The 15,718-nt window shown below is 43.8% G+C and overlaps 1 pseudogene; it reads right to left on the reverse strand.

The window, feature by feature from the left end:
* Positions 1 to 6,766: 6,766 nt before the first annotated feature.
* Positions 6,767 to 10,937, reverse strand: LOC130372848 (ubl carboxyl-terminal hydrolase 18-like; annotated as a pseudogene).
* Between the last annotated feature and the right edge of the window lie 4,781 nt (positions 10,938 to 15,718).

A 15,718-nucleotide genomic window follows, 5' to 3' on the forward strand; every position in this document is an offset into this window, starting at 1 on the left:
CCAACTGTCATAGTTCGTTATTTGACAAAAGGTAAAACTATAAATAATCGTCTTCGACCTCACGAGTGAATAACCAACCAGATTTCGCCTGTCATAATAATCGCTACCTGTTTGAAACGTTCCTCCTCGGGAAAATATACCCCACCCATGTTCGGTCGTAGGGATACCTTCCTCTAGACATGCTCTAATCAGCGCCCGCTGGTCCATGTTAGGAGGAAACAGCGACACCTCCGAAGAATGAGGCTCAACGCTTCAGTTTCCTTTTTCAGAGCCCGCCGGAGAAAGACACGCACACCTTATCAGCTCATGTATCACAGGTTACCCGTAGAGTGCAATCAATCTAGGGTACAATAGTAGCGGCAGGTGGGATATATGCGCCGGATATCAGTTGTTTGACAAATCGGACTTCATCCGCGCAATCGGCTTAATCAACAAAATTGCACTATAGTACGGGTGTCTGTTTGAGGACAGAACAGCGTATTGACAAAAATACGCAGCACGACATTTGTTTGTGATTATCATATCTTAAATCAACGTTCCGAGCTGCTATCTGTCTAAAGGAACCGGTCTACGAATACAACCCACAGGAATGGTGGCATAGACCGTTTCCATGGAAGTCTATTCAAGGAAAGAAATCACCACAAATCCTAAAAAAAACACATTTTCTCATCTGATTGATGTAAGTAGCCTAGCTTGCCAATGGTTGTCTGTACTTACTACATTTGTAATGCTATCTGGCTTATCGTGAAACAGGATCCAATTAATAGTTTGAAATATATCTCCAAAATCTATTTTAAATACATTTCCTCATTCTGATTTGTGTAGTAGCCTACTTTCAACACTATAATTGCATCCTTATTTCCGCTATAATGCTAAATATCATCAAATAATGACCCGCAGTATGTAAAGGCCCACCTCTGTGCAAGTAGGCCTACGACAGCGAGCAATCATAATGAGAAAATGTATTTGTACTTGTGATGTATTTTAAATTGTATTTTAATTGCCAACCAATTGTCAACTCACTACCTATCAATCAGAATGACAAAATGTGGTTCCCATTGATTTTTGGTGATTTCTTTCCTGAACTCACTGCCATGGTAACGTGGTATGCCACCAGTCTGTGGTGGTGTATTTGTAGACGGTCCCTAAAACATATAGCAAGCCGGAACGGTGATTTAGGGGCCAATCACGCTAGGGCCACGGCCCCGTGCCCGAGCTCATTTGCATACTAAAGTCCTAGGAACGTTGGCTAGGTCGTTGCCACAACACCATTCCGTATTCCAGCACGGAAACAGCCCCCGTCGGCCACGGCACCCTTGGGAGAGGTGTGGCACGTGGCCAAAGTACAGAGCTAATGAGTATAGGCACCCTCACGCCCACGTGCGGATTACGCAACGTGAGCTGGATGACGTAGTCCTTTGCGACGACCTTCTTTCTTTATAGGCCTCCTGTCCTTCTTCCCCACCACAATCATTTAAACAATGGCGGCAAGCGGTCACCCGAGTAGGGTTTTACGTTGGTAGCGATAGGGAGACGTCCGAGGGTTACTTGAAATTTGGGGCCGCCGGACAAACATTCACGTTGTTGTTCTCCATTGTTGTTATAGGCGGGAGGGACGGCTTGGGATGACGTATATTATCGTATTCCGACGTGATGACGTATGTATGACGGGAGGCAATCGTGCCCAGGCCACGGCCTCGGGAGCAGTGTGACCACGGGCCAGCGGGGTGGCATGGGGGAGGGGGGGAATCGTGCTGATCTTCCGCCCAGCACGGAATAAGGAACAGGCAAACAGCCCTAGGTTTGAAGTGGCCCCTCCCTTTAAGCGCTTTTCCTCGCACAGATACGATAGGAAAAACATTGGGTCGCTGTGATGTTTTGTCGGTACGGTGTCCTATAGGCCTACTGTTCCTTAAACATACTACAGTAAACCCTAAATGAAGTGCAATTGTGTTGATTAATCAGATTGTGGGGTAAAATGAAAACCGAATATCGAAACTGCATGCGGCTGACTTTCCTCCCCGCTCTGGTAGTCTCACCACGAGATCAGTTGACCAGGGTGAGTTGTAAGAATATCAGATCCAGTTTGACTCACCACAGGAATTATTTGTAGAACCGCAAATAGGATATTATACCTTATTTAAAACACGAAGAGGACTTTCTTCCTCTTATTTCACAACAGACGACGCCTTACCACCGAAAAGACTTCCATCAAATTATAAAATGAACGAGAGTTTTTCAAACCTTCTAGTTGTAATTAAATCCATAGGTCAATAAGTGGGTAAACCCACGATGCGATATGTAAACATTTCTGAAGCGCATAATATATAACATTTTGCTTATCATTTTACAATTTTACAAAATACTACCTCAGGGGTAGCATTATTCAAGAGATTTTCAGGGTACAAATGTCAGGATATGTTGTTCAAACATACGGCCCATCAGGAGAATATCAGGACTTAAAGGGGACCTATTATGCTTTTTTGACTTTTATGACCTATAAACGTTGTTATAATGATTGATAGTTATGTTCATGCATTACATGCATTTCGACGTATTCCCTGCTGACAGTCTGGGGTGGCTGTGCAGAGCGCTAAACACTCGGACAACGTTTGCGATTCACTTGTTCACATTTCCGGGAAATCATCTACGTAGAGGCACTCCTGCCGCCCCCATATGCCTGGTCAAATCTGCCCACGCGCGCGCTTCAAGGAAGGTAACCAATCACAACGGAGTTGGGTTGGCAGGAGGGGGGCTAGGACGCGGAGAAGGACGAAACGGAGCGTTGACAGAGAAGGCTGAAAGCGCCCACATGAGAGGAAGATTTTCCCGAAAATCGACATAGTTTTTTGTGTATGGTTAAACATGACGTAATCAATCGTTATACCAAAACGTTTATAGGTCATAAAAGTCACTAAAAAGATAATAGGTCCCCTTTAAGCTTGTGTCTTGAAAGCAGCTCAGTGTGTGAGGCAGTTGATTAAATTATCAAAATTAGTCAATTTCGGTAACTGTAAATTTCCAATGGACTTGTGTATTACTATGCATGCAAATCAATTATTAATACCTTTTACTACTGTTATTCGGGGTGAAGAAGTGCCATGACATTTTAAAATGCAGAGGCAACTACTATTGGGTTAGTTGACAATAATAAGCAACATCTCTCCAGTGTCCTTGGCCAAGACAGGCAGCAGTAGGCCTTCAGTCACATCATAGCATACACACAAAACATAAATTAAAATAAAACCACTGAAACCGTCCGCAGGGGGGAGGGGGGATTTCAATATCCGCAAGACTTTTGGGAGGTCCAAGGAGAAGGGTAATAGTAGTTTGAGAAACAAACGTGTAAAGACATTTCGGGAGTCCAAGGAGGAAGTAAATTACATGTTGAGGCAAGGCTAGTCTTGGTATCTTGTGGTAGACTCTATAGACATAATTCACCGGTACTGATCTCTTGACCTGTTTTCGTCGTGTTTATAGGGACACTGTCCTCTTTAGATCACGTGACGTGACTTATGGTGTTGATATGCCGGTCGGTTCGATGTTTGAAATTAACGGGTCTTAATATGACAACAAATGAACGACCCCCGCCCGTTGCTTTGTCGTAGGTGAGAAATTGTCTCCTTCCCTTCTTTTATCCAGGCAAATTTCTATAGTCAGAAACCGGGTCTACCTGGGAGAGTTTGTTGACGTTATGTTTAAAACATAACGTCTTAGCTTGGATGAGTGTGTCCGCTGCCTGTCTTGAAGTAGTGGTGTGTGCTCGCGTGGTGTGTGTGCTAGTCTGTGTAGTGTTCGCTGCCTTTGTTTTGACGTGCGGTGTGTGCAGCGTGCGTGTTTGCTGGTTTCCATGTATTTGGTGAGCATGTGCGTGTGTGTGCTGGTGTGTGTGTGCGTGTGTTATGGGCTTGCTCTTGCGGTGTATGTAGCTTTTGCGCAGGCTGTGCTGTGTGTGTGTGAGCTGCAGGCTGCTTGCACAATGCGCACGATGAGTACTTGAGTTAACTGGTGGACAGGCCAACTATTATAGTAGTAAGATATAGACATTATAGTTTGTTCTTCTCATCGTCTTCTTCTGGAGGGCAAACCAGCACCTCACATGCAACATGTTACAAGAAGAACAGAAAATCGAACACAGCGTTTCTGCTGTTCAGATTCCTCCTCATCGGAGTGTGTCAGAATCCGAAACGCGTTTTGTATTGAAAAATAAATTCTGTAAAAAACAAGAAATTATACAACAGCGGATTTAATACACAGGCATCTCGAAATTATACAATACAATAAAAAACCAAAAGCCAAAGGTAGTGCCAGGACCACAAACCCACCGATAATATACTGTAACAGTTACACATATCCTGTAATAGTATTTCTTTTTTTTTTTAAAAACCCAAAACAAAGACATTGGCCAGGAAAACATGAGAATGAATAATAATAATCTATAATTTAAAGCAATAGATCACGCCAGGCTTTGGTATGTGCTCATTATACCACTGTTAATGGCGTTGTCTCGGGCCCCGACGCGCAGCGGAAGGGCCTGCGACCCCCTTCACCGTGGTATAATGGAGCACATGCCACGGGGGGGGGGGGGGGAAATGAAGTGATCTATTGCTTATTTATACAACGGTTACGTTATCGGCGAACGAAAGTCATAGACCACTACATTTAAAAGAAACCCAAGAAAGTCAAAGTAGCCGTTTATTAAAGACCTACAAGAAAGTAGTCCCTCCTGGCTGCCTGGCTATGGCATCGACGGTCGCTATGGCAACACCACTTTAGCGTCCCTCCGAGAGAAGGGCTCCGGACTAGAGCGGTTTCCGCCGTGCAATTTATCCTATGGAGCAAGTGTCACTGGCCGATATTAGACTTCAGTGGACTGCTGCTATTGCGTTTATACAACTGTTAAAATTATGGCGAAATGACTTTGCACCACCACACACACACCTAGTAAAATAAGGTGTAGTCTTTGGACACTACTTCCACTTCAAGGCGCGGAGTGATACTTTCACAAAATGATTGGGCGTCAAGCAGTTATGTATACGCTCATTATACAACAGTTAGGAACCAATCAGATGCTGGATTCAGGCCCCCGTTGTATAAATCTATATAATATATATATCTATATCTATACATTCTAAATTATGTAAAATGATGGATAAATGTGACCCCAACATGTAGGTGGTGTTACAGTACATTCTGAATGCTCTCGGACGGTATCAGCCTGTATATATATATATAATATATATATATATATATATAAAAAAAAATATCAGGCTGATACCATAACTTGATTAAACACCTTTTAAGGAGAGAGTCCTACTGGATAAAGAGCATTTAGCTAAACTTTCTTTGAGGTTCCCCCTTTTAATAGTTTTTTTTCTCTGAAGCACTTTGAGATTCTTGAATATAAAGTGCATTATAAATAAAATGTATTATTATTATTATAAATGAACACAAATAAACACAGTGGAACCCAATGGCCTCAATGAATTACAGGATTTTAGTTACATTTTTGTGAAAGTTTAAATCTTCTGGTGTTTGAGCATCAACATTTGCACATTGTTATTTATGATATGTGAGCCTGATATTTAAGTGTTGCCTATCCTTGTGAAAGCTTAAACGTATATGCTTTAATTTGAACATTGTTATTGATACGTGAACCTTGGATGCATAATATGTGAACATTTTTTGTATTGTATGTGAGCTTGGAGTGTTGATTTGGTGGTGTCTCGCACTAATTGGTGAGGTCATGTGACCCTGTAAATCATCAAATCACCTGTCGTGTCATGAATTTGAAGAGTGAACCTGATGAAGCAACAGCGAAACGCGTCGTTCACAAAATAAATCTGCTTATCAGCTTATACCAGTGTACGGTGATTTTACACTTCTTTGACTTGATAATATTGTTGACTGCACATCACCAGCACCTTAGGATCAAAATACTGTGCACAGGGACTTGTTCTTTTAATAGGGGGATTATCACTCTACGTCACTCCCGTTCTACGCGCAGAAAGAGACGAGAGCGACAAGCCGCAATCATGTCTTGTTGTGCGGTTGGTTGCACAAACCCTTTTAATAAGAATGACGATTAATAATTCGTTTAATGGGAATTGCGACGGTCTATACTTTCAACATAAAGTGTACATTTATAATTCATATTTATAATTTGTCCCAGCCTTTATACCACAGATACTATAGGGTCTATAGCATATAACCCCATTTTCTGATTACAGTTTAATTTAACGTAAGCTGAAAAATCGCTGATTAACACCAGCACTGCAAATTAACCACACAGAGATAACCATGGCAACCGGTCAAACAATATTATTGCATCTTTCTGCGCGCATCCGCCGTGTTGATAAACAAATAATCCCCCTTCAGCCTGATAACTGGGGCACTCCATCTTGTTTCTCTCCATCTGGTTTCCCTACTTGTTTCTCCCCTGATTCTTAGTTTCTCCCTTCTAGTTCTCCCTTCTAGTATCTCCCTTCTGTTCTCCCCTTGTTTCCCCTTTTTTCTCTTCAAATGTCACCCTTTCTATTCTCTCCCGTTTCTCCCTTCTGTTTCTCCCTTCGTTTCTCTCTTCTAGTTTCTCCCTTCTGGTTTCTCCCGTCTTCCTTCTGGTTTCCCCTTTCTGGTTCCCCTTCTTGTTTTTCTCCATCTAGTTCCTCCCCTTCTTGTACCTCCCCTTCTTGTCTCTCCCCTTCTTGTCTCCCCTTCTTGTCTCTCTCCGTCTTGTCTCTCTCCTTCTTGTTCCTCCCCCTCTCCCCTCCCTGGGTCTGGGTGGGCTCTCTCCGGTACAGCAGCATGTAGGCTGTCCTGCTGGGAGCATCACAGCGTTGGTCTCATCATGTTATCATTGTATTAATATGTTCACATATTAAATCATAACAGCGCGTTGAGAAGATACCTGCTGCGACCGCCGTACGTCTCCTCACAGCCTCCCAGGAAACCTGGAGGTTCAGGGGCAGGAAACCATCAAATACAGCAAAAAACCCTTATTGGTTCTTATACAACAGTTAGTTCAGACCAAGTAATTTGATGGACAAGAGGCATTCCATGAGTGCTGATATAGAGTATAACAGCACTGGGACCTTTAACTATACATGTACCACTCCGCTTTACAGGTGTTCTCAACCGTTAAAGGACAATTCCAGTATTTGAACATTGAGCCCCCTTTCTGGTTTGTCCAGGATGAATAGAATGGTTAACAGCGAAATTTTAACATTGGTGCTGTCGAGTATTGGCTAATTTCGAGTCGCCCCTGCCTGCTTCACATAGCTGGCTATGTGCATCAAAACACCCCTAAACGTTCGTCTTCAGAAATGTGAAACTCATCGAGTGGTTAGTGGTGTTCGTTGCTGTTCCTAATCAAGTATCGTAGCGAAATACAGTTTCTGTCAGTTTCTGTCTTTGGCATTTTGTATATCGGTATTTTGTTAATGAAATGGAAACCGGACCGGAACCGGAAACAGAATCAACAGTAGGGCTAGAGCCGAGCGCGAAAAGACCTCAAGCAATCCCGCTTTCCATTTCTGGTTCCGCTAAAATGCTAGATTAAGAACAGCAGGGAAACACTAACCACTCGATGAGATTTACATTTCTGAAAACGATCATTTAGGGGTGTTTTTGAATGCACATAGCCAGCCATTGTGAAGCAGACAGGGGCGATTTGGAATTAGCCAATACCCGAGACAGGACCAATATTCAAAGTGTCGGTGGTTAACCACTCTATTTCATCCTAGACAACCAGAAAGGGGGCTAAATGTTCAAATACCGGAATTGTCCTTTAATGTTATGTTAAGCTAGTGTGTTTATGTGTTGCTTGGCAACAGTTCAGTCCGGGTCCAATTGCGGATCTATTGTGTTGGCAAAGCCAAATAAATCATTAAATAAACGAACGAATCATAATCTGTTGTTGTTTATTACTGATATAAATGTTGCTTGTAGAACTGTTGTAAAAAAGCAATATCACACTCTGCTGTTGTAGTGAATATCAGCACTGCTTTGATTATCTTCGGCACTCGGCCTGCGTCCTCGTACCTTCGACCGCATCACAGCAGCCGTGCTGATATTCAGTACAACAGCACTTCCACTCGTGTGATATTGTTCCATTTGTGGACCTTCTAACACAGTGGAGATGTAGGTAGGTGTTTGGAAAAGGAGGTGCATTGTGGCAACCACACTAGCCTGTTGACATCAATTTCCTTTCCTCCTTTTGTCCAACGCTAATATCCAGTTTCTATTGGATATCCTGTTTCTCAAGGTACATATCTAAACACCATTTCACATTCACTGAAGATCAGTGGGAGAGCTTAGGTTTCGCTTTTGCCACTGGAACCAACAAACCGAGCCGCAGAATAACCACTCACAGGTTCAACATGGCTGTCGTTTGCGTAGAACCAGTCCGAGCCCCCTGTAGCCCGGACGAAGGCGGTGTAGTGTCCGAACATCGCAGACCCGGAGTGGACGATCACCGCGAACAAGCTGTACTTTGTGCCCTCGTTCTGAAAAACAAAGCCCATGCTCGGAATGAGAATGGACACATATCATTGAAATAAATGATGGATGGATGGAAACAGAACTGATATTATTTATCAATTATGGGGTCGATTTCCAAAGACTTGTCATGGCTACTCAACATCACACCTCAACATTGTAAACTTCCATATATTTCAACAAAAAACACCTTTTGGAAGTCCTTTGAAAACACATCTCGGCTGCAAATGTCCTGGAAATCCAAAGACTCTTGGAATTCCACAGAGCAGTCGAGTTTCTGCATCCAGCCGGAGTCAGAGAGTCGAAACCTCTGCAGCTGCACGCACAAAATGGTGGGCAGGGAGAGGATCCTGTGTCCCTGTGGAACAGAACAGAAAGAAGGGTCTTTAGGCTGGAACGGTTCTCCATGACACGACAGAAGGGTCTACGAGTCTGCGTCTCAATTGACATGTTTAGACTGTGTCCTGGTTCTGCACTGGGCACAGAGAACCTAACCGTTTTAGACCGGGTCCTTGGCACAGAGACCACTGACCTGCTAGACCGGTTCTGCCCTGGGCAACAGAGACCACTGACCTGTCTAGACCGGTTCTCTGCCCTGGGCACAGAGACCACTGACAGGTTTTAGAGGCCGGGTCTCTGGCACAGAGACCACAACCTGTTTAGGCCGGGTCTTTGGCAAAGAGACCACTAAACTGTTTAGGGACCAGGTCCAGGTTTTGCAATGGGCACAAGCGACCACTAACGTGTTTAAAGAGGGGTCCGGGTTTTTGCAATGGGCACAGAGACCACTAACGTGTGTAAAGGGGGTCCGGGTTTTGCAACTGGGTCGCAGAAGCAGTTTGTCGATGCCGCGCAACTTCTGTAGCTCAAAGAAGGACGCCAGGCAGTCTTTCTGAAAGACAACGGAAAAGAACATTCTGCTGATTGGTGAAGGGATTCAGAGGCCTAATGATCATGTGTCGTTATGTGTAGCCTGATGGATAGACCGTAGACACATGGACGTGTAGATTAAAAGGTAAATGTAGATACATGGATGTAGATATGTGGATTGGATGTAGATATACAGTATGGATTGTAGATATATGGATGTTGTAGACACATGGATAAATAGGTAGAAAGATGGAAGGAGGTATCGATCTATGTCTGGGACTCACCAGAGTGTTGTTCTGATGTCTTATGTGCAGCGGCAGACTGAGCAGGTAGCTGGAGCTGGGCAGGAACTGGGGTTGGAGGAGCACTCCACACACTGGTGGTGGAGCTCCACAGACAGCCGGTACAGACTCTGGATCTCCAGGCCTGCAGGTCAGGGGGGCGTACAGGTGCGGGGGGGGCGGACAGGTGAGGTGGGGCCTGCAGGTCAGGGGGCATACTACCGATGTTTAGACTGGGCATTGAACAGCATATTATCGAAAAGACTAGTAGTATAAAATGAGGGGTCACTTACTGTTAAAATATATTAGTTATTTCACCATCATTATCTGTGAGAATCTGGATTGTTCATGGATATCATTCCTGAGCCTCTTTATGGGTGGGTGTAGTATGATTTAATTGAGGATCTGTGCAGATGTGATCAGTATGATTTAATAGAGGATCTTTATGTATGTGATCATTATGATTTAAGTGAGGATCAGTATCGATGTGATCAGTATGATTTACGTGAGATGGATGTGATCGGTATGATAATGAACACCCAACCAAGACTTTTGTCATTCCATCTGCTGCTGGATGAAGTTCAGGACGCCGGAAGACCTCGTCTGCATCATGCTGTACGTTCACTGCAACAACCAGACAAAACGGACGTAGCATATTCATCATCACACCACCACCACCCTCTTCCTCATCTCATCACCATCTATCTCATCGCCATCATCTCATTGGAAACCAAGCCCTTTCATCATCACCATGATTTTCTTCTTCATCTACGTCGTCATCACCATCTTACTCAATCATCATCCTCCTAATCATAACGTGTAATATCTCTATATACTCTGATCTATAGTGTGTGGGGGGGCCTCACATCGGATGTGTTGTCGTCCAGACAGCGAGGAAGTCTTGTGGGGGGCCCGGCAGGACGGGTCTCTGATGCCCCCAGGACCCCCTTCAGATGGACCGGCACGTTATCCAGGGCATCCTCACGCACCAGACGACGAATCCCCCTTGGAGTACAATCACGTCATGTCTGAATCATATGAAGACTTACAGCCGAGTAGAAGATGGAATATTACATCAGGAATTGAGACGCGTGTACCGTCCGGTGAGGTGTTACCTGTCGAGGAGGTCCTTCATCTCCGACGTGGCGATGAAGGACTGGAGCAGAGCGTTGACGCAAGCAGGTCAGCCCATAGTTCTCCAGACCTCTCCCACGTGAGAAACGACGTGATTGGGGTCAGCCCGTTGTTCTCTGGACCTCTCCGCACTGAGGAGCGACCGTGTGGGGTCATCCTGTATGTTCTCCGGACCTCTCCAGCCTGAGGAACGAGGTTCTGACAAGAGTACCCGCGCCGTTTATTAGATGAGGCTACAAAACATTTACCTTTACGGCGTTTAGCAGACGCTTTTATCCAAAGCGAATTATAATGCGTACATTTGTCAGAAGAAAGAATACCAAATATTACTATGCCTGTATATAATGTTTGGTTGTTTCTTCTTGACAAATTAAATGTCTATCCATCTTTTATAGTAGGCCCTGGTCAACTGTCATAGTTCGTTATTTGACAAAAGGTAAAACTATAAATAATCGCTTCGATCACGAGTGAAATAACAAACAGATTTCGATTTAATAATTTAATCGCCTACCTGTTGAAACGTTCCTCCTCGTGAATACCCTACCCCCCCATGTATCGGTCGTAGGGATACCTTCCTCTAGACATCTCTAATCAGCTCCGCTGGTCCAATGTTTAGGAGAACAGCACACCTCCGAAGACTGAGGCTCAACGCTTCAGTTTCTTTTTCAGAGCCGCCGGAGAAACGAACTTATCAGCTCATGTATCACAGGTTACCGTAGATTGCAATCAATCTAGGGTAAAAAGTTAGCGGCAGGGTTGGATATTCGCCGGATATTCAGTTTGCAATCGGATTTCATCGCGCATCGGCTTAATCACACATTGCACTATATTACTGTGTATGTTGATGACAGACACCGTATTGACAAAAAATCAAACCTCATTGTTGTTGATATCATCTCTTAAATCAACGTTCCGGCTGCTATCTGTCATAAAGGGACCGTCTACGAATTACACCCCACAGACTGGTGGCATAGACTTTCCTGGAATTATTCATGAAAGAATCACCACAATCATAAAAACACATTTTCTCACTGATGATGTGTGGCCTAGTTGCCAATTGGGTGGCTGTTACTTACTTAATTTTAAATGCATCTTGCATTATCGTGAACAGGATCCAAATTAATAGTTTGAAAAATATCTCCAAAATCTATTTAAATACATTTCTCCATCTGATGTGTAGTAGCCTACTTTTCAAACTATTAATTGCATCCTTATTCGATATAATGCTAAATATCATCAAATAATGACCCGCATTATGTAAAGCCCCACCATTGGCAAGTAGGCCTACTACAGCAATCATAATGAGAAAATGTATTTAGTGTTGTATTTTAATTGTATTTTAATTGCAACCATTGTCACACTACTACATCAATCAGATGACAAATGTGTTCCATTGATTTTTGGTGATTTATTTCCTGAATTCACTGCCATGGTAACGTGTATGCCACCAGTCTGTGGGGGTGTAATTTGTAGACGGTCCCTAAAACAGATAGCAGCCGGAACGTTGATTTAGGGGCCACTCACACTAGGCCACGGCCCCGTGCCCGAGGCTCATTTGCATACTAAAGGTCTAGTAACGTTTGGCTAGTGTGACCACACCATCCGTATTCCAGCACGGAACAGCCCCCTTGGCCACGGCACACTTGGGAGAGGTGTGCCGCCCGTGGCCAAAGTACAGATGCTAATGAGATGACACTCTCCCACGTGCGGATACGCAACGTGAGCTGGATGACGTAGTCCTTGCGCGACCCTTCTTTCTTTATAGGTCCATGTCCTTCTTCCCCACAACAATAATTTTAAACAATGGCGCAAGCGGTTCACGAGTAGGTTTACGTTGGTGCGATAGGGAAGCCGAGTGTTTACTTGAAATTTGGGCCGACGACAACATTCACGTTGTGTTGTTCTCCATTGTTGTTATGGCGGCGAGGACGCTTGGTGATGACGTATTAATCGTATTACGACGTGATGAACGTATGTAATGAAGGAGCAATCGTGCTCCAGGCCACGGCCTTCGGGAAGCAGGTGACCACGGGGCCACGGGGGGAGTGGGGAAGGGGGGGAATCGTGCTGAATCTTCCTGCAGCACGGAACAGGCAACAGCCCTAGTTGTGAGTGGCCCCTTAAGACCGCTTTTCTCGCACAGATATCGATAGGAAACAACATGTCGCTGTGAGTGTATTTGCGCTACGGTGTCCTATAGGCCTACTGTCTCTTAACATACTACACCCGTAATGAAGTGCAATTGTGGTGGATTAATCAGATTGTGGGGTAAATGAAAACCGAATATCGAAACCTGCATGCGGCTGAACTTTCCCCGCTCTGGTGTCTCACCACGAGATTCAGTTTGACCGGGTGTAGTTGTAAGAATATAGTCGTTTGGACTCACCACAGGATAGTTGAACCGAAATAGGAGTATTATACCTTATTAAAACACAAGAGACATTTTCTTCCTCTTATTTCACAGACAGACGAGCCTTAACACCGAAAAGACTTCCATCAAATTATTAAAATGAACGAGAGTTTTCAACCTCTAGTTGTAATTAATCCATAGCAATAATGCGGAAACCCATGCCGATAATGTAAACAATTTCTGAGCCGCATAATATAATACATTTTGCTTATCATTGTTACAATTTTACAAAATACTACTACCTCAGGGGTAGCATTATTCAAGAGATTTTCAGGGTACAAATGTCAGGATATGTTGTTCAACATACGGCCCATCAGGAGAATATCAGGACGTAAGGGACCTATTATGCTTTTTTGACATTTTATGACCTATAAACTTGTTGATAATGATTGATAGTTATGTTCATGCATTACATGCATTTCGACGTATTCCCTGCTGACAGTCCTGGGGTGGCTGTGCAGAGCGCTAAACACTCGGACAACGTTTGCGATTCACTTGTTGCACATTTCCGGGAATCATCTACGTATAGGCACCTCCTGCCGCGCCCCCATATGCCTGGTCAAATCTGCCACGACGCGCGCGCTTCAAGGAAGGTAACCAATTCACAACGGGAGTTGGGTTGGCAGGAGGGGGCTAGGACCGGGAGAAGGACGAAACGGTAAGCTGGTTGACAGAGAAGGCTGAAAGCGCCCACATGAGAGGAAGATTTTCCCGAAAATTCGCATAGTTTTTTTGTGTATGGTTAAACATGACTATCAATCATTATAACAACGTTTATAGGTCATAAAAGTCTAAAAAGCATAATAGGTCCCCTTTAAGCGTGTGTCTGAAAGCAGCTAGTGTGTGAGCATTTGATTACATTATAAAATTAGTCAATTTATGGTAACTGTAATTATCCAATGGTAATTGTAGTATACTATGCATGCAAATCAATTATTAAATACCTTTTACTGTTATTCAGGGGTGAAAAGTGCATTGACATTTTAAAATGCAAGGCAACTACTATTGGGTAGTTGAAAATAATAATCAACATCTCTTCCAGTGTCCTGGCCAAGACAGGCAGCAGTAGCCTTCAGTCACACTTAGCATACACACAAAACATAATTAAAATAAAACCACTGAAACCGTCCGCAGGGGGGAGGTGGGGGGGATTTCAATATCGCCAGACTTTTGGGAGGCTCAAGGAGAAGGGTAATATTAAGTTTGAGAACAATAGGTGTAAAGGACATTTCGGGTAGGGCTCAAGGAGGAGAGTAAGTTATTACATTTGAGCAAGTGTAGTTCTGTGGTAGACCTATTAGACATAATTCACGGTACTGTGCTATTGACATGTTTTCGTTGCTGTGTTATAGGGACACTTGGCTCTTTAGATCACGTGACGTGACTTATGTGTTGATATGCCGGTCGGTTCGATGTTTGAATTTAACGGTCTTAATATGACAAAATGAACGACCCCCGTTGCTTGTCGAGGTGAGAAATTGTCTCTTCCTTCTTTTATCGCAATTTTCTATAGTCAGAAACGTGTTACCCTGGGAGAGTTGGTTGACGTTATGTTTACAAAACATAACGTCTTAGCTTGGAGAGTGTGTCGCTGCCTGTCTTGACGTATGGTGTGTGCGCGTGCGTGTGTGTGTGCTTCTGTGTATGTGTCGCTGCCTTTGTTTTGACGTGCGGTGTGTGCGCGTGCGTGTGTGCGTTTCCATGTTTGTGAGCATGTGCGTGTGTGTGCGGTGTGTGTGTCGGTGTGTATGGGCTTGCTTGCGGTGTATGTATGCTTTTGCGCATGCTGTGTGTGTGTGTGAGCTGCAGGCTGCTTGGCACATGCGCACATGAGTAACTTGAGTTACTGGTGAGACAGCCAACTATTATAGTAGTAAGAATATAGACATATAGTTTGTTCTTCTCATCGTCTTTCTCTGGAGGGCAAACCAGCACCTCACACACATGTTACAAGACAGAAAATCAAACACAGCTTTCTGCTGTTCAGAGTCCTCTCATCGGAGTGTGGCAGAATCCAAACGCGTTTTTGTATTGAAAATAAAATTCTGTAAAAAACAAGAAATATATCACCAGCGTATTTAAATACACAGGCATCTCGAAATTATACAAATACAATAAAAACCAAAACCAAGTATTGCCAGAAAAAACCCAGATATATACTGTATACATTACACATACTGTATAGTATTTCTTTTTTTTTTTAAAAACCCAAAACAAAGACATTGGCCAGAAACATGAGATGAATAATAATAATCTATATATTTAAGCAATAGATCACGCCAGGCTGTGGTATGTGCTCATTATACCACTGTTAAGGGGCGTTGTCCGGCCCGACGCGCAGCGGAAGGCCTGGCGACCCCCTTCACAGTGGTATAAGGAGCACATGCCCTGGCGAAGTGAGCTATTTGCTTTATACAAACTGTTACTGTTATGGGCGAAACGAAGTCTAGACACAATACATTTAAAAAGAACCAGAAAGTCAAAGTAGCCGTTTTATTAAAGATACCAATAAGTAGTCCCTCCCTGG

Source organism: Gadus chalcogrammus, chromosome 19 (assembly GCF_026213295.1).
Source record: "Gadus chalcogrammus isolate NIFS_2021 chromosome 19, NIFS_Gcha_1.0, whole genome shotgun sequence".
NCBI lineage: Eukaryota > Metazoa > Chordata > Actinopteri > Gadiformes > Gadidae > Gadus > Gadus chalcogrammus.